This window comes from Lepisma saccharinum, chromosome 2 (genome assembly GCF_977018435.1).
Source record: "Lepisma saccharinum chromosome 2, izLepSacc3.1, whole genome shotgun sequence".
Lineage (NCBI taxonomy): Eukaryota > Metazoa > Arthropoda > Insecta > Zygentoma > Lepismatidae > Lepisma > Lepisma saccharinum.
The window spans coordinates 165,377,013-165,394,893 of NC_139230.1; the positions used below are offsets into that span (position 1 = coordinate 165,377,013).

The 17,881-nt window shown below is 36.0% G+C and overlaps 12 non-coding genes across 12 annotated transcripts; all 12 read left to right on the plus strand.

Moving 5' to 3' along the window:
- The first annotated feature begins 31 nt into the window (after positions 1-31).
- TRNAK-UUU (transfer RNA lysine (anticodon UUU)) lies at positions 32-104 on the plus strand. The gene has a single exon. It is a non-coding gene; the product is annotated as a tRNA-Lys (tRNA).
- Positions 105-1,090: 986 nt separating this feature from the next.
- TRNAK-UUU (transfer RNA lysine (anticodon UUU)) lies at positions 1,091-1,163 on the plus strand. Its single transcript has one exon. It is a non-coding gene; the product is annotated as a tRNA-Lys (tRNA).
- Positions 1,164-2,805: 1,642 nt separating this feature from the next.
- On the plus strand, positions 2,806-2,878 carry TRNAK-UUU (transfer RNA lysine (anticodon UUU)). The gene has a single exon. It is a non-coding gene; the product is annotated as a tRNA-Lys (tRNA).
- A 977-nt stretch (positions 2,879-3,855) lies between these two features.
- TRNAK-UUU (transfer RNA lysine (anticodon UUU)) lies at positions 3,856-3,928 on the plus strand. Its single transcript has one exon. It is a non-coding gene; the product is annotated as a tRNA-Lys (tRNA).
- A 2,326-nt stretch (positions 3,929-6,254) lies between these two features.
- On the plus strand, positions 6,255-6,327 carry TRNAK-UUU (transfer RNA lysine (anticodon UUU)). Its single transcript has one exon. It is a non-coding gene; the product is annotated as a tRNA-Lys (tRNA).
- A 986-nt stretch (positions 6,328-7,313) lies between these two features.
- On the plus strand, positions 7,314-7,386 carry TRNAK-UUU (transfer RNA lysine (anticodon UUU)). Its single transcript has one exon. It is a non-coding gene; the product is annotated as a tRNA-Lys (tRNA).
- A 625-nt stretch (positions 7,387-8,011) lies between these two features.
- TRNAK-UUU (transfer RNA lysine (anticodon UUU)) lies at positions 8,012-8,084 on the plus strand. Its single transcript has one exon. It is a non-coding gene; the product is annotated as a tRNA-Lys (tRNA).
- Positions 8,085-10,786: 2,702 nt separating this feature from the next.
- On the plus strand, positions 10,787-10,859 carry TRNAK-UUU (transfer RNA lysine (anticodon UUU)). Its single transcript has one exon. It is a non-coding gene; the product is annotated as a tRNA-Lys (tRNA).
- A 977-nt stretch (positions 10,860-11,836) lies between these two features.
- Positions 11,837-11,909, plus strand: TRNAK-UUU (transfer RNA lysine (anticodon UUU)). Its single transcript has one exon. It is a non-coding gene; the product is annotated as a tRNA-Lys (tRNA).
- Positions 11,910-14,611: 2,702 nt separating this feature from the next.
- Positions 14,612-14,684, plus strand: TRNAK-UUU (transfer RNA lysine (anticodon UUU)). The gene has a single exon. It is a non-coding gene; the product is annotated as a tRNA-Lys (tRNA).
- Positions 14,685-15,637: 953 nt separating this feature from the next.
- TRNAK-UUU (transfer RNA lysine (anticodon UUU)) lies at positions 15,638-15,710 on the plus strand. Its single transcript has one exon. It is a non-coding gene; the product is annotated as a tRNA-Lys (tRNA).
- A 625-nt stretch (positions 15,711-16,335) lies between these two features.
- On the plus strand, positions 16,336-16,408 carry TRNAK-UUU (transfer RNA lysine (anticodon UUU)). Its single transcript has one exon. It is a non-coding gene; the product is annotated as a tRNA-Lys (tRNA).
- Positions 16,409-17,881: the final 1,473 nt, after the last annotated feature.

The following is a 17,881-nucleotide window of genomic DNA, read 5'->3' on the forward strand; positions in this document are numbered from 1 at the left end:
TGACTAGGTTTTCCAGGTAGGCAGGAAGTGTGCCCGGATAGCTCAGCTGGTAGAGCGTTAGGCTTTTAACCTAACGGTCCAGGGTTCGAGTCCCTGTTCGGGCGGTTACCGTTTTCTTCCTTACTTTGATTCGTTTGGACACTAAATGATTCAAATTAGGCAAATGAAATGCATTATATCTAGAAAATAGGCAAAATAATCTTGTGTGCACCAACAACTAATACCTATACTGAACATATATTATGTCGTTTTTATGATATTTGTAGGAATATGTTTGCATCCAGAACGACTATATTCAAGTTTCTCGTGTGTCCCACTATACACACATTCAAATTCAGAAATAAATCGAACACTGTTCAAGACACGACATAAGCTTATCACTAATAATTGCAGCATTTTATTTCAAAATAACAAAGTTCAAAAATGATAGTAAAAAGTGGGTCACGATTTCTCTTGCTGCCCTGAATTCTGCCCAAAATATCTCCGAAGAATATATATTTTGCCACAAAATGTATTAATCGTTGATACAATGTGTATAGGACATCACCAGCGGGTAAGAGATCGGAGTCTACCTTCTCAAAATATATTTCATGTGATACTAAAGTGACTGCCCTCCAAAAAATATCCAGCACTTTCCGCCATTTTTGTCAGTGTTCAGAGAAAGAACGCTTGAATTTATTACATATATGGGAGATATATGACTAGGTTTTCTAGGTAGGCAGTGTTCTGAATTCTGCCCACGACATAAGCTTATCATTATTAATTGCAGCATTCTATTTCAAAATAACAAAGTTCAAAAATGATAGAAAATAGTGGGTCACGATTTCTCTTGCTGCCCTGAATTCTGCCCAAAACATCTCCAAAGAATATATTTGGGCCACAAAATGTATTAATCGTTGATACAATGTGTATAGGACATCACCAGCGGGTAAGAGATCGGAGTCTGCCTTCTCAAAATATATTTCATGTGATATTAAATTAAATATCCAGCACTTTCCGCCATTTTTGTCAGTGTTCAGAGAAAGAACGCTTGAATTTATTACATATATGGGAGATATATGACTAGGTTTTCCAGGTAGACAGTAAGTGTGCCCGGATAGCTCAGCTGGTAGAGCGTTAGGCTTTTAACCTAACGGTCAAGGGTTCGAGTCCCTGTTCGGGCGGTTACCGTTTTCTTCCTTACTTTGATTCATTTGGCCACTAGATTACTCAAATTAGGCAAACGAAAATGCATTATATCTAGAAAATGGGCAAAATAATCTTGTGTGCACCAATAAATAATACCCATATTGAACTTATATTATGTCATTTTTATGATATTTGTAGGAATCCAGAACGACTATATTCAAATTTCTCGTGTGTCCCACTATACACACATTCAAATTCAGAAATAAATCGAACAGTGTTCAAGACACGACATACGCTTATCACTAATAATTGCAGCATTTTATTTCAAAATAACAAAGTTCAAAAATGATAGTAAAAAGTGGGTCACGATTTCTCTTGCTGCCCTGAATTCTGCCCAAAACATCTCCAAAGAATATATATTTTGCCACAAAATGTATTAATCGTTGATACAATGTGTATAGGACATCACCAGCGGGTAAGAGATCGTAGTCTGCCTTCTCAAAATATATTTCATGTGATATTAAAGTGACTGCCCTCCAAAAAATATCCAGCACTTTCCGCCATTTTTGTCAGTGTTCAGAAAAAGAACGCTTGAATTTATTACATACATGGGAGATATATGACTAGGTTTTCCAGGTAGGCAGTAAGTGTGCCCGGAATGCTCAGCTGGTAGAGCGTTAGGCTTTTAACCTAACGGTCCAGGGTTCGAGACCCTGTTCGGGCGGTTACCGTTTTCTTCCTTACTTTGATTCGTTTGGACACTAAATGATTCAAATTAGGCAAATGAAATGCATTATATCTAGAAAATAGGCAAAATAATCTTGTGTGCACCAACAACTAATACCTATACTGAACATATATTATGTCGTTTTTATGATATTTGTAGGAATATGTTTGCATCCAGAACGACTATATTCAAATTTCTCGTGTGTCCCACTATACACACATTCAAATTCAGAAATAAATCGAACACTGTTCAAGACACGACATAAGCTTATCACTAATAATTGCAGCATTTTATTTCAAAATAACAAAGTTCAAAAATGATAGTAAAAAGTGGGTCACGATTTCTCTTGCTGCCCTGAATTCTGCCCAAAATATCTCCGAAGAATATATATTTTGCCACAAAATGTATTAATCGTTGATACAATGTGTATAGGACATCACCAGCGGGTAAGAGATCGGAGTCTTCCTTCTCAAAATATATTTCATGTGATACTAAAGTGACTGCCCTCCAAAAAATATCCAGCACTTTCCGCCATTTTTGTCAGTGTTCAGAGAAAGAACGCTTGAATTTATTACATATATGGGAGATATATGACACGACATAAGCTTATCACTAATAATTGCAGCATTTTGTTTCAAAATAACAAAGTTCAAATAATAAAAAAAGTGCTGCTCTTTCTGCCATGAATTCTGCCCAAAACTACTTCAAAGAATATATATTTTGCCACAAAATGTATTAATCGTTGATACAATGTGTATAGGACATCACCAGCGGGTAAGAGATCGGAGTCTTCCTTCTCAAAATATAATTACTGTGATATTAAATTGACTGCCCTCCAAAAAATATGCAGCACTTTCCTCCATTTTTGTCAGTGTTCAGAGAAAGAACGCTTGAATTTATTCCATAAATGGGAGATATATGACTAGGTTTTCCAGGTAGGCAGGAAGTGTGCCCGGATAGCTCAGCTGGTAGAGCGTTAGGCTTTTAACCTAACGGTCAAGGGTTCGAGTCCCTGTTCGGGCGGTTACCGTTTTCTTCCTTACTTTGATTCATTTGGCCACTAGATTACTCAAATTAGGCAAACGAAAATGCATTATATCTAGAAAATGGGCAAAATAATCTTGTGTGCACCAATAAATAATACCCATATTGAACTTATATTATGTCATTTTTATGATATTTGTAGGAATCCAGAACGACTATATTCAAATTTCTCGTGTGTCCCACTATACACACATTCAAATTCAGAAATAAATCGAACAGTGTTCAAGACACGACATACGCTTATCACTAATAATTGCAGCATTTTATTTCAAAATAACAAAGTTCAAAAATGATAGTAAAAAGTGGGTCACGATTTCTCTTGCTGCCCTGAATTCTGCCCAAAACATCTCCAAAGAATATATATTTTGCCACAAAATGTATTAATCGTTGATACAATGTGTATAGGACATCACCAGCGGGTAAGAGATCGTAGTCTGTCTTCTCAAAATATATTTCATGTGATATTAAAGTGACTGCCCTCCAAAAAATATCCAGCACTTTCCGCCATTTTTGTCAGTGTTCAGAGAAAGAACGCTTGAATTTATTACATATATGGGAGATATATGACTAGGTTTTCTAGGTAGGCAGTGTTCTGAATTCTGCCCACGACATAAGCTTATCATTATTAATTGCAGCATTCTATTTCAAAATAACAAAGTTCAAAAATGATAGAAAATAGTGGGTCACGATTTCTCTTGCTGCCCTGAATTCTGCCCAAAACATCTCCAAAGAATATATTTGGGCCACAAAATGTATTAATCGTTGATACAATGTGTATAGGACATCACCAGCGGGTAAGAGATCGGAGTCTGCCTTCTCAAAATATATTTCATGTGATATTAAATTAAATATCCAGCACTTTCCGCCATTTTTGTCAGTGTTCAGAGAAAGAACGCTTGAATTTATTACATATATGGGAGATATATGACTAGGTTTTCCAGGTAGGCAGTAAGTGTGCCCGGATAGCTCAGCTGGTAGAGCGTTAGGCTTTTAACCTAACGGTCAAGGGTTCGAGTCCCTGTTCGGGCGGTTACCGTTTTCTTCCTTACTTTGATTCATTTGGCCACTAGATTACTCAAATTAGGCAAACGAAAATGCATTATATCTAGAAAATGGGCAAAATAATCTTGTGTGCACCAATAAATAATACCCATATTGAACTTATATTATGTCATTTTTATGATATTTGTAGGAATCCAGAACGACTATATTCAAATTTCTCGTGTGTCCCACTATACACACATTCAAATTCAGAAATAAATCGAACAGTGTTCAAGACACGACATACGCTTATCACTAATAATTGCAGCATTTTATTTCAAAATAACAAAGTTCAAAAATGATAGTAAAAAGTGGGTCACGATTTCTCTTGCTGCCCTGAATTCTGCCCAAAACATCTCCAAAGAATATATTTGGGCCACAAAATGTATTAATCGTTGATACAATGTGTATAGGACATCACCAGCGGGTAAGAGATCGGAGTCTGCCTTCTCAAAATATATTTCATGTGATATTAAATTAAATATCCAGCACTTTCCGCCATTTTTGTCAGTGTTCAGAGAAAGAACGCTTGAATTTATTACATATATGGCGTTATATAACAAGGTTTTCCACGTTTGGAGTAACTGTGCCCGGAAAGCTGAGCTGGTAGAGCGTTAGGCTTTTAACCTAACGGTCCAGGGTTCGAGTCCCTGTTCGGGCGGTTACCGTTTTCTTCCTTACTTTGATTCGTTTGGCCACTAAATCATTCAAATTAGGCAAACGAAAATGCATTATATCTAGAAAATGGGCAAAATAATCTTATGTGCACCAACAACTTATACCCATATTGAACTTATATTATGTCATTTTTATGATATTTGTAGGAATATGTTTGCATCCAGAACGACTATATTCAAATTTCTCGTGTGTCCCACTATACACACATTCAAATTCAGAAATAAATCGAACAGTGTTCAAGACACGACATAAGCTTATCACTAATAATTGCAGCATTTTATTTCAAAATAACAAAGTTCAAAAATGATAGTAAAAAGTGGGTCACGATTTCTCTTGCTGCCCTGAATTCTGCCCAAAACATCTCCAAAGAATATATATTTTGCCACAAAATGTATTAATCGTTGATACAATGTGTATAGGACATCACCAGCGGGTAAGAGATCGTAGTCTGCCTTCTCAAAATATATTTGGTGTGATATTAAAGTGACTGCCCTCCAAAAAATATCCAGCACTTTCCGCCATTTTTGTCAGTGTTCAGAAAAAGAACGCTTGAATTTATTACATACATGGGAGATATATGACTAGGTTTTCCAGGTAGGCAGTAAGTGTGCCCGGAATGCTCAGCTGGTAGAGCGTTTGGCTTTTAACCTAACGGTCCAGGGTTCGAGTCCCTGTTCGGGCGGTTACCGTTTTCTTCCTTACTTTGATTCGTTTGGACACTAAATGATTCAAATTAGGCAAATGAAATGCATTATATCTAGAAAATAGGCAAAATAATCTTGTGTGCACCAACAACTAATACCTATACTGAACATATGTTATGTCGTTTTTATGATATTTGTAGGAATATGTTTGCATCCAGAACGACTATATTCAAATTTCTCGTGTGTCCCACTATACACACATTCAAATTCAGAAATAAATCGAACACTGTTCAAGACACGACATAAGCTTATCACTAATAATTGCAGCATTTTATTTCAAAATAACAAAGTTCAAAAATGATAGTAAAAAGTGGGTCACGATTTCTCTTGCTGCCCTGAATTCTGCCCAAAATATCTCCGAAGAATATATATTTTGCCACAAAATGTATTAATCGTTGATACAATGTGTATAGGACATCACCAGCGGGTAAGAGATCGGAGTCTTCCTTCTCAAAATATATTTCATGTGATACTAAAGTGACTGCCCTCCAAAAAATATCCAGCACTTTCCGCCATTTTTGTCAGTGTTCAGAGAAAGAACGCTTGAATTTATTACATATATGGGAGATATATGACACGACATAAGCTTATCACTAATAAGTGCAGCATTTTGTTTCAAAATAACAAAGTTCAAATAATAAAAAAAAGTACTGCTCTTTCTGCCATGAATTCTGCCCAAAACAACTTTAAAGAATATATATTTTGCCAAAAAATGTATTAATCGTTGATACAATGTGTATAGGACATCACCAGCGGGTAAGAGATCGGAGTCTTCCTTCTCAAAATATAATTACTGTGATATTAAATTGACTGCCCTCCAAAAAATATGCAGCACTTTCCTCCATTTTTGTCAGTGTTCAGAGAAAGAACGCTTGAATTTATTCCATAAATGGGAGATATATGACTAGGTTTTCCAGGTAGGCAGGAAGTGTGCCCGGATAGCTCAGCTGGTAGAGCGTTAGGCTTTTAACCTAACGGTCAAGGGTTCGAGTCCCTGTTCGGGCGGTTACCGTTTTCTTCCTTACTTTGATTCGTTTGGACACTAAATGATTCAAATTAGGCAAATGAAATGCATTATATCTAGAAAATAGGCAAAATAATCTTGTGTGCACCAACAACTAATACCTATACTGAACATATATTATGTCGTTTTTATGATATTTGTAGGAATATGTTTGCATCCAGAACGACTATATTCAAGTTTCTCGTGTGTCCCACTATACACACATTCAAATTCAGAAATAAATCGAACACTGTTCAAGACACGACATAAGCTTATCACTAATAATTGCAGCATTTTATTTCAAAATAACAAAGTTCAAAAATGATAGTAAAAAGTGGGTCACGATTTCTCTTGCTGCCCTGAATTCTGCCCAAAATATCTCCGAAGAATATATATTTTGCCACAAAATGTATTAATCGTTGATACAATGTGTATAGGACATCACCAGCGGGTAAGAGATCGGAGTCTACCTTCTCAAAATATATTTCATGTGATACTAAAGTGACTGCCCTCCAAAAAATATCCAGCACTTTCCGCCATTTTTGTCAGTGTTCAGAGAAAGAACGCTTGAATTTATTACATATATGGGAGATATATGACTAGGTTTTCTAGGTAGGCAGTGTTCTGAATTCTGCCCACGACATAAGCTTATCATTATTAATTGCAGCATTCTATTTCAAAATAACAAAGTTCAAAAATGATAGAAAATAGTGGGTCACGATTTCTCTTGCTGCCCTGAATTCTGCCCAAAACATCTCCAAAGAATATATTTGGGCCACAAAATGTATTAATCGTTGATACAATGTGTATAGGACATCACCAGCGGGTAAGAGATCGGAGTCTGCCTTCTCAAAATATATTTCATGTGATATTAAATTAAATATCCAGCACTTTCCGCCATTTTTGTCAGTGTTCAGAGAAAGAACGCTTGAATTTATTACATATATGGGAGATATATGACTAGGTTTTCCAGGTAGACAGTAAGTGTGCCCGGATAGCTCAGCTGGTAGAGCGTTAGGCTTTTAACCTAACGGTCAAGGGTTCGAGTCCCTGTTCGGGCGGTTACCGTTTTCTTCCTTACTTTGATTCATTTGGCCACTAATTTACTCAAATTAGGCAAACGAAAATGCATTATATCTAGAAAATGGGCAAAATAATCTTGTGTGCACCAATAAATAATACCCATATTGAACTTATATTATGTCATTTTTATGATATTTGTAGGAATATGTTTGCATCCAGAACTACTATATTCAAATTTCTCGTGTGTCCCACTATACACACATTCAAATTCAGAAATAAATCGAACAGTGTTCAAAACACGACATAAGGTTATCATTATTAATTGCAGCATTCTATTTCAAAATAACAAAGTTCAAAAATGATAGAAAATTGTGGGTCACGATTTCTCTTGCTGCCCTGAATTCTTCCCAAAACATCTCCAAAGAATATATTTGGGCCAAAAAATGTATTAATCGTTGATACAATTTGTATAGGACATCACCAGAGGGTAAGAGATCGGAGTCTGCCTTCTCAAAATATATTTCATGTGATATTAAAGTGACTGCCCTCCAAAAAATATCCAGCACTTTCCGCCATTTTTGTTAGTGTTCAGAGAAAGAACGCTTGAATTTATTACATATATGGGAGATATATGACTAGGTTTTCCAGGTAGACAGTAAGTGTGCCCGGATAGCTCAGCTGGTAGAGCGTTAGGCTTTTAACCTAACGGTCCAGGGTTCGAGTCCCTGTTCGGGCGGTTACCGTTTTCTTCCTTACTTTGATTCATTTGGCCACTAGATTACTCAAATTAGGCAAACGAAAATGCATTATATCTAGAAAATGGGCAAAATAATCTTGTGTGCACCAATAAATAATACCCATATTGAACTTATATTATGTCATTTTTATGATATTTGTAGGAATCCAGAACGACTATATTCAAATTTCTCGTGTGTCCCACTATACACACATTCAAATTCAGAAATAAATCGAACAGTGTTCAAGACACGACATACGCTTATCACTAATAATTGCAGCATTTTATTTCAAAATAACAAAGTTCAAAAATGATAGTAAAAAGTGGGTCACGATTTCTCTTGCTGCCCTGAATTCTGCCCAAAACATCTCCAAAGAATATATATTTTGCCACAAAATGTATTAATCGTTGATACAATGTGTATAGGACATCACCAGCGGGTAAGAGATCGTAGTCTGCCTTCTCAAAATATATTTCATGTGATATTAAAGTGACTGCCCTCCAAAAAATATCCAGCACTTTCCGCCATTTTTGTCAGTGTTCAGAGAAAGAACGCTTGAATTTATTACATATATGGGAGATATATGACTAGGTTTTCCAGGTAGGCAGTGTTCTGAATTCTGCCCACGACATAAGCTTATCATTATTAATTGCAGCATTCTATTTCAAAATAACAAAGTTCAAAAATGATAGAAAATAGTGGGTCACGATTTCTCTTGCTGCCCTGAATTCTGCCCAAAACATCTCCAAAGAATATATTTGGGCCACAAAATGTATTAATCGTTGATACAATGTGTATAGGACATCACCAGCGGGTAAGAGATCGGAGTCTGCCTTCTCAAAATATATTTCATGTGATATTAAATTAAATATCCAGCACTTTCCGCCATTTTTGTCAGTGTTCAGAGAAAGAACGCTTGAATTTATTACATATATGGCGATATATGACAAGGTTTTCCACGTTTGGAGTAACTGTGCCCGGAAAGCTGAGCTGGTAGAGCGTTAGGCTTTTAACCTAACGGTCCAGGGTTCGAGTCCCTGTTCGGGCGGTTACCGTTTTCTTCCTTACTTTGATTCGTTTGGCCACTAAATGATTCAAATTAGGCAAACGAAAATGCATTATATCTAGAAAATGGGCAAAATAATCTTATGTGCACCAACAACTTATACCCATATTGAACTTATATTATGTCATTTTTATGATATTTGTAGGAATATGTTTGCATCCAGAACGACTATATTCAAATTTCTCGTGTGTCCCACTATACACACATTCAAGTTCAGAAATAAATCGAACAGTGTTCAAGACACGACATAAGCTTATCACTAATAATTGCAGCATTTTATTTCAAAATAACAAAGTTCAAAAATGATAGTAAAAAGTGGGTCACGATTTCTCTTGCTGCCCTGAATTCTGCCCAAAACATCTCCAAAGAATATATATTTTGCCACAAAATGTATTAATCGTTGATACAATGTGTATAGGACATCACCAGCGGGTAAGAGATCGTAGTCTGCCTTCTCAAAATATATTTGGTGTGATATTAAAGTGACTGCCCTCCAAAAAATATCCAGCACTTTCCGCCATTTTTGTCAGTGTTCAGAAAAAGAACGCTTGAATTTATTACATACATGGGAGATATATGACTAGGTTTTCCAGGTAGGCAGTAAGTGTGCCCGGAATGCTCAGCTGGTACAGCGTTTGGCTTTTAACCTAACGGTCCAGGGTTCGAGTCCCTGTTCGGGCGGTTACCGTTTTCTTCCTTACTTTGATTCGTTTGGACACTAAATGATTCAAATTAGGCAAATCAAATGCATTATATCTAGAAAATAGGCAAAATAATCTTGTGTGCACCAACAACTAATACCTATACTGAACATATATTATGTCGTTTTTATGATATTTGTAGGAATATGTTTGCATCCAGAACGACTATATTCAAATTTCTCGTGTGTCCCACTATACACACATTCAAATTCAGAAATAAATCGAACACTGTTCAAGACACGACATAAGCTTATCACTAATAATTGCAGCATTTTATTTCAAAATAACAAAGTTCAAAAATGATAGTAAAAAGTGGGTCACGATTTCTCTTGCTGCCCTGAATTCTGCCCAAAATATCTCCGAAGAATATATATTTTGCCACAAAATGTATTAATCGTTGATACAATGTGTATAGGACATCACCAGCGGGTAAGAGATCGGAGTCTTCCTTCTCAAAATATATTTCATGTGATACTAAAGTGACTGCCCTCCAAAAAATATCCAGCACTTTCCGCCATTTTTGTCAGTGTTCAGAGAAAGAACGCTTGAATTTATTACATATATGGGAGATATATGACACGACATAAGCTTATCACTAATAATTGCAGCATTTTGTTTCAAAATAACAAAGTTCAAATAATAAAAAAAAGTGCTGCTCTTTCTGCCATGAATTCTGCCCAAAACAACTTTAAAGAATATATATTTTGCCAAAAAATGTATTAATCGTTGATACAATGTGTATAGGACATCACCAGCGGGTAAGAGATCGGAGTCTTCCTTCTCAAAATATAATTACTGTGATATTAAATTGACTGCCCTCCAAAAAATATGCAGCACTTTCCTCCATTTTTGTCAGTGTTCAGAGAAAGAACGCTTGAATTTATTCCATAAATGGGAGATATATGACTAGGTTTTCCAGGTAGGCAGGAAGTGTGCCCGGATAGCTCAGCTGGTAGAGCGTTAGGCTTTTAACCTAACGGTCAAGGGTTCGAGTCCCTGTTCGGGCGGTTACCGTTTTCTTCCTTACTTTGATTCATTTGGCCACTAGATTACTCAAATTAGGCAAACGAAAATGCATTATATCTAGAAAATGGGCAAAATAATCTTGTGTGCACCAATAAATAATACACATATTGAACTTATATTATGTCATTTTTATGATATTTGTAGGAATCCAGAACGACTATATTCAAATTTCTCGTGTGTCCCACTATACACACATTCAAATTCAGAAATAAATCGAACAGTGTTCAAGACACGACATACGCTTATCACTAATAATTGCAGCATTTTATTTCAAAATAACAAAGTTCAAAAATGATAGTAAAAAGTGGGTCACGATTTCTCTTGCTGCCCTGAATTCTGCCCAAAACATCTCCAAAGAATATATATTTTGCCACAAAATGTATTAATCGTTGATACAATGTGTATAGGACATCACCAGCGGGTAAGAGATCGTAGTCTGTCTTCTCAAAATATATTTCATGTGATATTAAAGTGACTGCCCTCCAAAAAATATCCAGCACTTTCCGCCATTTTTGTCAGTGTTCAGAGAAAGAACGCTTGAATTTATTACATATATGGGAGATATATGACTAGGTTTTCTAGGTAGGCAGTGTTCTGAATTCTGCCCACGACATAAGCTTATCATTATTAATTGCAGCATTCTATTTCAAAATAACAAAGTTCAAAAATGATAGAAAATAGTGGGTCACGATTTCTCTTGCTGCCCTGAATTCTGCCCAAAACATCTCCAAAGAATATATTTGGGCCACAAAATGTATTAATCGTTGATACAATGTGTATAGGACATCACCAGCGGGTAAGAGATCGGAGTCTGCCTTCTCAAAATATATTTCATGTGATATTAAATTAAATATCCAGCACTTTCCGCCATTTTTGTCAGTGTTCAGAGAAAGAACGCTTGAATTTATTACATATATGGGAGATATATGACTAGGTTTTCCAGGTAGGCAGGAAGTGTGCCCGGATAGCTCAGCTGGTAGAGCGTTAGGCTTTTAACCTAACGGTCAAGGGTTCGAGTCCCTGTTCGGGCGGTTACCGTTTTCTTCCTTACTTTGATTCATTTGGCCACTAGATTACTCAAATTAGGCAAACGAAAATGCATTATATCTAGAAAATGGGCAAAATAATCTTGTGTGCACCAATAAATAATACCCATATTGAACTTATATTATGTCATTTTTATGATATTTGTAGGAATCCAGAACGACTATATTCAAATTTCTCGTGTGTCCCACTATACACACATTCAAATTCAGAAATAAATCGAACAGTGTTCAAGACACGACATACGCTTATCACTAATAATTGCAGCATTTTATTTCAAAATAACAAAGTTCAAAAATGATAGTAAAAAGTGGGTCACGATTTCTCTTGCTGCCCTGAATTCTGCCCAAAACATCTCCAAAGAATATATATTTTGCCACAAAATGTATTAATCGTTGATACAATGTGTATAGGACATCACCAGCGGGTAAGAGATCGTAGTCTGTCTTCTCAAAATATATTTCATGTGATATTAAAGTGACTGCCCTCCAAAAAATATCCAGCACTTTCCGCCATTTTTGTCAGTGTTCAGAGAAAGAACGCTTGAATTTATTACATATATGGGAGATATATGACTAGGTTTTCTAGGTAGGCAGTGTTCTGAATTCTGCCCACGACATAAGCTTATCATTATTAATTGCAGCATTCTATTTCAAAATAACAAAGTTCAAAAATGATAGAAAATAGTGGGTCACGATTTCTCTTGCTGCCCTGAATTCTGCCCAAAACATCTCCAAAGAATATATTTGGGCCACAAAATGTATTAATCGTTGATACAATGTGTATAGGACATCACCAGCGGGTAAGAGATCGGAGTCTGCCTTCTCAAAATATATTTCATGTGATATTAAATTAAATATCCAGCACTTTCCGCCATTTTTGTCAGTGTTCAGAGAAAGAACGCTTGAATTTATTACATATATGGCGTTATATGACAAGGTTTTCCACGTTTGGAGTAACTGTGCCCGGAAAGCTGAGCTGGTAGAGCGTTAGGCTTTTAACCTAACGGTCCAGGGTTCGAGTCCCTGTTCGGGCGGTTACCGTTTTCTTCCTTACTTTGATTCGTTTGGCCACTAAATCATTCAAATTAGGCAAACGAAAATGCATTATATCTAGAAAATGGGCAAAATAATCTTATGTGCACCAACAACTTATACCCATATTGAACTTATATTATGTCATTTTTATGATATTTGTAGGAATATGTTTGCATCCAGAACGACTATATTCAAATTTCTCGTGTGTCCCACTATACACACATTCAAATTCAGAAATAAATCGAACAGTGTTCAAGACACGACATAAGCTTATCACTAATAATTGCAGCATTTTATTTCAAAATAACAAAGTTCAAAAATGATAGTAAAAAGTGGGTCACGATTTCTCTTGCTGCCCTGAATTCTGCCCAAAACATCTCCAAAGAATATATATTTTGCCACAAAATGTATTAATCGTTGATACAATGTGTATAGGACATCACCAGCGGGTAAGAGATCGTAGTCTGCCTTCTCAAAATATATTTGGTGTGATATTAAAGTGACTGCCCTCCAAAAAATATCCAGCACTTTCCGCCATTTTTGTCAGTGTTCAGAAAAAGAACGCTTGAATTTATTACATACATGGGAGATATATGACTAGGTTTTCCAGGTAGGCAGTAAGTGTGCCCGGAATGCTCAGCTGGTAGAGCGTTTGGCTTTTAACCTAACGGTCCAGGGTTCGAGTCCCTGTTCGGGCGGTTACCGTTTTCTTCCTTACTTTGATTCGTTTGGACACTAAATGATTCAAATTAGGCAAATGAAATGCATTATATCTAGAAAATAGGCAAAATAATCTTGTGTGCACCAACAACTAATACCTATACTGAACATATGTTATGTCGTTTTTATGATATTTGTAGGAATATGTTTGCATCCAGAACGACTATATTCAAATTTCTCGTGTGTCCCACTATACACACATTCAAATTCAGAAATAAATCGAACACTGTTCAAGACACGACATAAGCTTATCACTAATAATTGCAGCATTTTATTTCAAAATAACAAAGTTCAAAAATGATAGTAAAAAGTGGGTCACGATTTCTCTTGCTGCCCTGAATTCTGCCCAAAATATCTCCGAAGAATATATATTTTGCCACAAAATGTATTAATCGTTGATACAATGTGTATAGGACATCACCAGCGGGTAAGAGATCGGAGTCTTCCTTCTCAAAATATATTTCATGTGATACTAAAGTGACTGCCCTCCAAAAAATATCCAGCACTTTCCGCCATTTTTGTCAGTGTTCAGAGAAAGAACGCTTGAATTTATTACATATATGGGAGATATATGACACGACATAAGCTTATCACTAATAAGTGCAGCATTTTGTTTCAAAATAACAAAGTTCAAATAATAAAAAAAAGCGCTGCTCTTTCTGCCATGAATTCTGCCCAAAACAACTTTAAAGAATATATATTTTGCCAAAAAATGTATTAATCGTTGATACAATGTGTATAGGACATCACCAGCGGGTAAGAGATCGGAGTCTTCCTTCTCAAAATATAATTACTGTGATATTAAATTGACTGCCCTCCAAAAAATATGCAGCACTTTCCGCCATTTTTGTCAGTGTTCAGAGAAAGAACGCTTGAATTTATTCCATAAATGGGAGATATATGACTAGGTTTTCCAGGTAGGCAGGAAGTGTGCCCGGATAGCTCAGCTGGTAGAGCGTTAGGCTTTTAACCTAACGGTCCAGGGTTCGAGTCCCTGTTCGGGCGGTTACCGTTTTCTTCCTTACTTTGATTCGTTTGGACACTAAATGATTCAAATTAGGCAAATGAAATGCATTATATCTAGAAAATAGGCAAAATAATCTTGTGTGCACCAACAACTAATACCTATACTGAACATATATTATGTCGTTTTTATGATATTTGTAGGAATATGTTTGCATCCAGAACGACTATATTCAAATTTCTCGTGTGTCCCACTATACACACATTCAAATTCAGAAATAAATCGAACACTGTTCAAGACACGACATAAGCTTATCACTAATAATTGCAGCATTTTATTTCAAAATAACAAAGTTCAAAAATGATAGTAAAAAGTGGGTCACGATTTATCTTGCTGCCCTGAATTCTGCCCAAAATATCTCCGAAGAATATATATTTTGCCACAAAATGTATTAATCGTTGATACAATGTGTATAGGACATCACCAGCGGGTAAGAGATCGGAGTCTACCTTCTCAAAATATATTTCATGTGATACTAAAGTGACTGCCCTCCAAAAAATATCCAGCACTTTCCGCCATTTTTGTCAGTGTTCAGAGAAAGAACGCTTGAATTTATTACATATATGGGAGATATATGACACGACATAAGCTTATCACTAATAATTGCAGCATTTTGTTTCAAAATAACAAAGTTCAAATAATAAAAAAAGTGCTGCTCTTTCTGCCATGAATTCTGCCCAAAACAACTTCAAAGAATATATATTTTGCCACAAAATGTATTAATCGTTGATACAATGTGTATAGGACATCACCAGCGGGTAAGAGATCGGAGTCTTCCTTCTCAAAATATAATTACTGTGATATTAAATTGACTGCCCTCCAAAAAATATGCAGCACTTTCCTCCATTTTTGTCAGTGTTCAGAGAAAGAACGCTTGAATTTATTCCATAAATGGGAGATATATGACTAGGTTTTCCAGGTAGGCAGGAAGTGTGCCCGGATAGCTCAGCTGGTAGAGCGTTAGGCTTTTAACCTAACGGTCCAGGGTTCGAGTCCCTGTTCGGGCGTTTACCGTTTTCTTCCTTACTTTGATTCATTTGGCCACTAATTTACTCAAATTAGGCAAACGAAAATGCATTATATCTAGAAAATGGGCAAAATAATCTTGTGTGCACCAATAAATAATACCCATATTGAACTTATATTATGTCATTTTTATGATATTTGTAGGAATATGTTTGCATCCAGAACTACTATATTCAAATTTCTCGTGTGTCCCACTATACACACATTCAAATTCAGAAATAAATCGAACAGTGTTCAAAACACGACATAAGGTTATCATTATTAACTGCAGCATTCTTTTTCAAAATAACAAAGTTCAAAAATGATAGAAAATTGTGGGTCACGATTTCTCTTGCTGCCCTGAATTCTTCCCAAAACATCTCCAAAGAATATATTTGGGCCAAAAAATGTATTAATCGTTGATACAATGTGTATAGGACATCACCAGAGGGTAAGAGATCGGAGTCTGCCTTCTCAAAATATATTTCATGTGATATTAAAGTGACTGCCCTCCAAAAAATATCCAGCACTTTCCGCCATTTTTGTTAGTGTTCAGAGAAAGAACGCTTGAATTTATTACATATATGGGAGATATATGACTAGGTTTTCCAGGTAGACAGTAAGTGTGCCCGGATAGCTCAGCTGGTAGAGCGTTAGGCTTTTAACCTAACGGTCAAGGGTTCGAGTCCCTGTTCGGGCGGTTACCGTTTTCTTCCTTACTTTGATTCATTTGGCCACTAGATTACTCAAATTAGGCAAACGAAAATGCATTATATCTAGAAAATGGGCAAAATAATCTTGTGTGCACCAATAAATAATACCCATATTGAACTTATATTATGTCATTTTTATGATATTTGTAGGAATCCAGAACGACTATATTCAAATTTCTCGTGTGTCCCACTATACACACATTCAAATTCAGAAATAAATCGAACAGTGTTCAAGACACGACATACGCTTATCACTAATAATTGCAGCATTTTATTTCAAAATAACAAAGTTCAAAAATGATAGTAAAAAGTGGGTCACGATTTCTCTTGCTGCCCTGAATTCTGCCCAAAACATCTCCAAAGAATATATATTTTGCCACAAAATGTATTAATCGTTGATACAATGTGTATAGGACATCACCAGCGGGTAAGAGATCGTAGTCTGCCTTCTCAAAATATATTTCATGTGATATTAAAGTGACTGCCCTCCAAAAAATATCCAGCACTTTCCGCCATTTTTGTCAGTGTTCAGAGAAAGAACGCTTGAATTTATTACATATATGGGAGATATATGACTAGGTTTTCCAGGTAGGCAGTGTTCTGAATTCTGCCCACGACATAAGCTTATCATTATTAATTGCAGCATTCTATTTCAAAATAACAAAGTTCAAAAATGATAGAAAATAGTGGGTCACGATTTCTCTTGCTGCCCTGAATTCTGCCCAAAACATCTCCAAAGAATATATTTGGGCCACAAAATGTATTAATCGTTGATACAATGTGTATAGGACATCACCAGCGGGTAAGAGATCGGAGTCTGCCTTCTCAAAATATATTTCATGTGATATTAAATTAAATATCCAGCACTTTCCGCCATTTTTGTCAGTGTGCAGAGAAAGAACGCTTGAATTTATTACATATATGGCGATATATGACAAGGTTTTCCACGTTTGGAGTAACTGTGCCCGGAAAGCTGAGCTGGTAGAGCGTTAGGCTTTTAACCTAACGGTCCAGGGTTCGAGTCCCTGTTCGGGCGGTTACCGTTTTCTTCCTTACTTTGATTCGTTTGGCCACTAAATGATTCAAATTAGGCAAACGAAAATGCATTATATCTAGAAAATGGGCAAAATAATCTTATGTGCACCAACAACTTATACCCATATTGAACTTATATTATGTCATTTTTATGATATTTGTAGGAATATGTTTGCATCCAGAACGACTATATTCAAATTTCTCGTGTGTCCCACTATACACACATTCAAATTCAGAAATAAATCGAACAGTGTTCAAGACACGACATAAGCTTATCACTAATAATTGCAGCATTTTATTTCAAAATAACAAAGTTCAAAAATGATAGTAAAAAGTGGGTCACGATTTCTCTTGCTGCCCTGAATTCTGCCCAAAACATCTCCAAAGAATATATATTTTGCCACAAAATGTATTAATCGTTGATA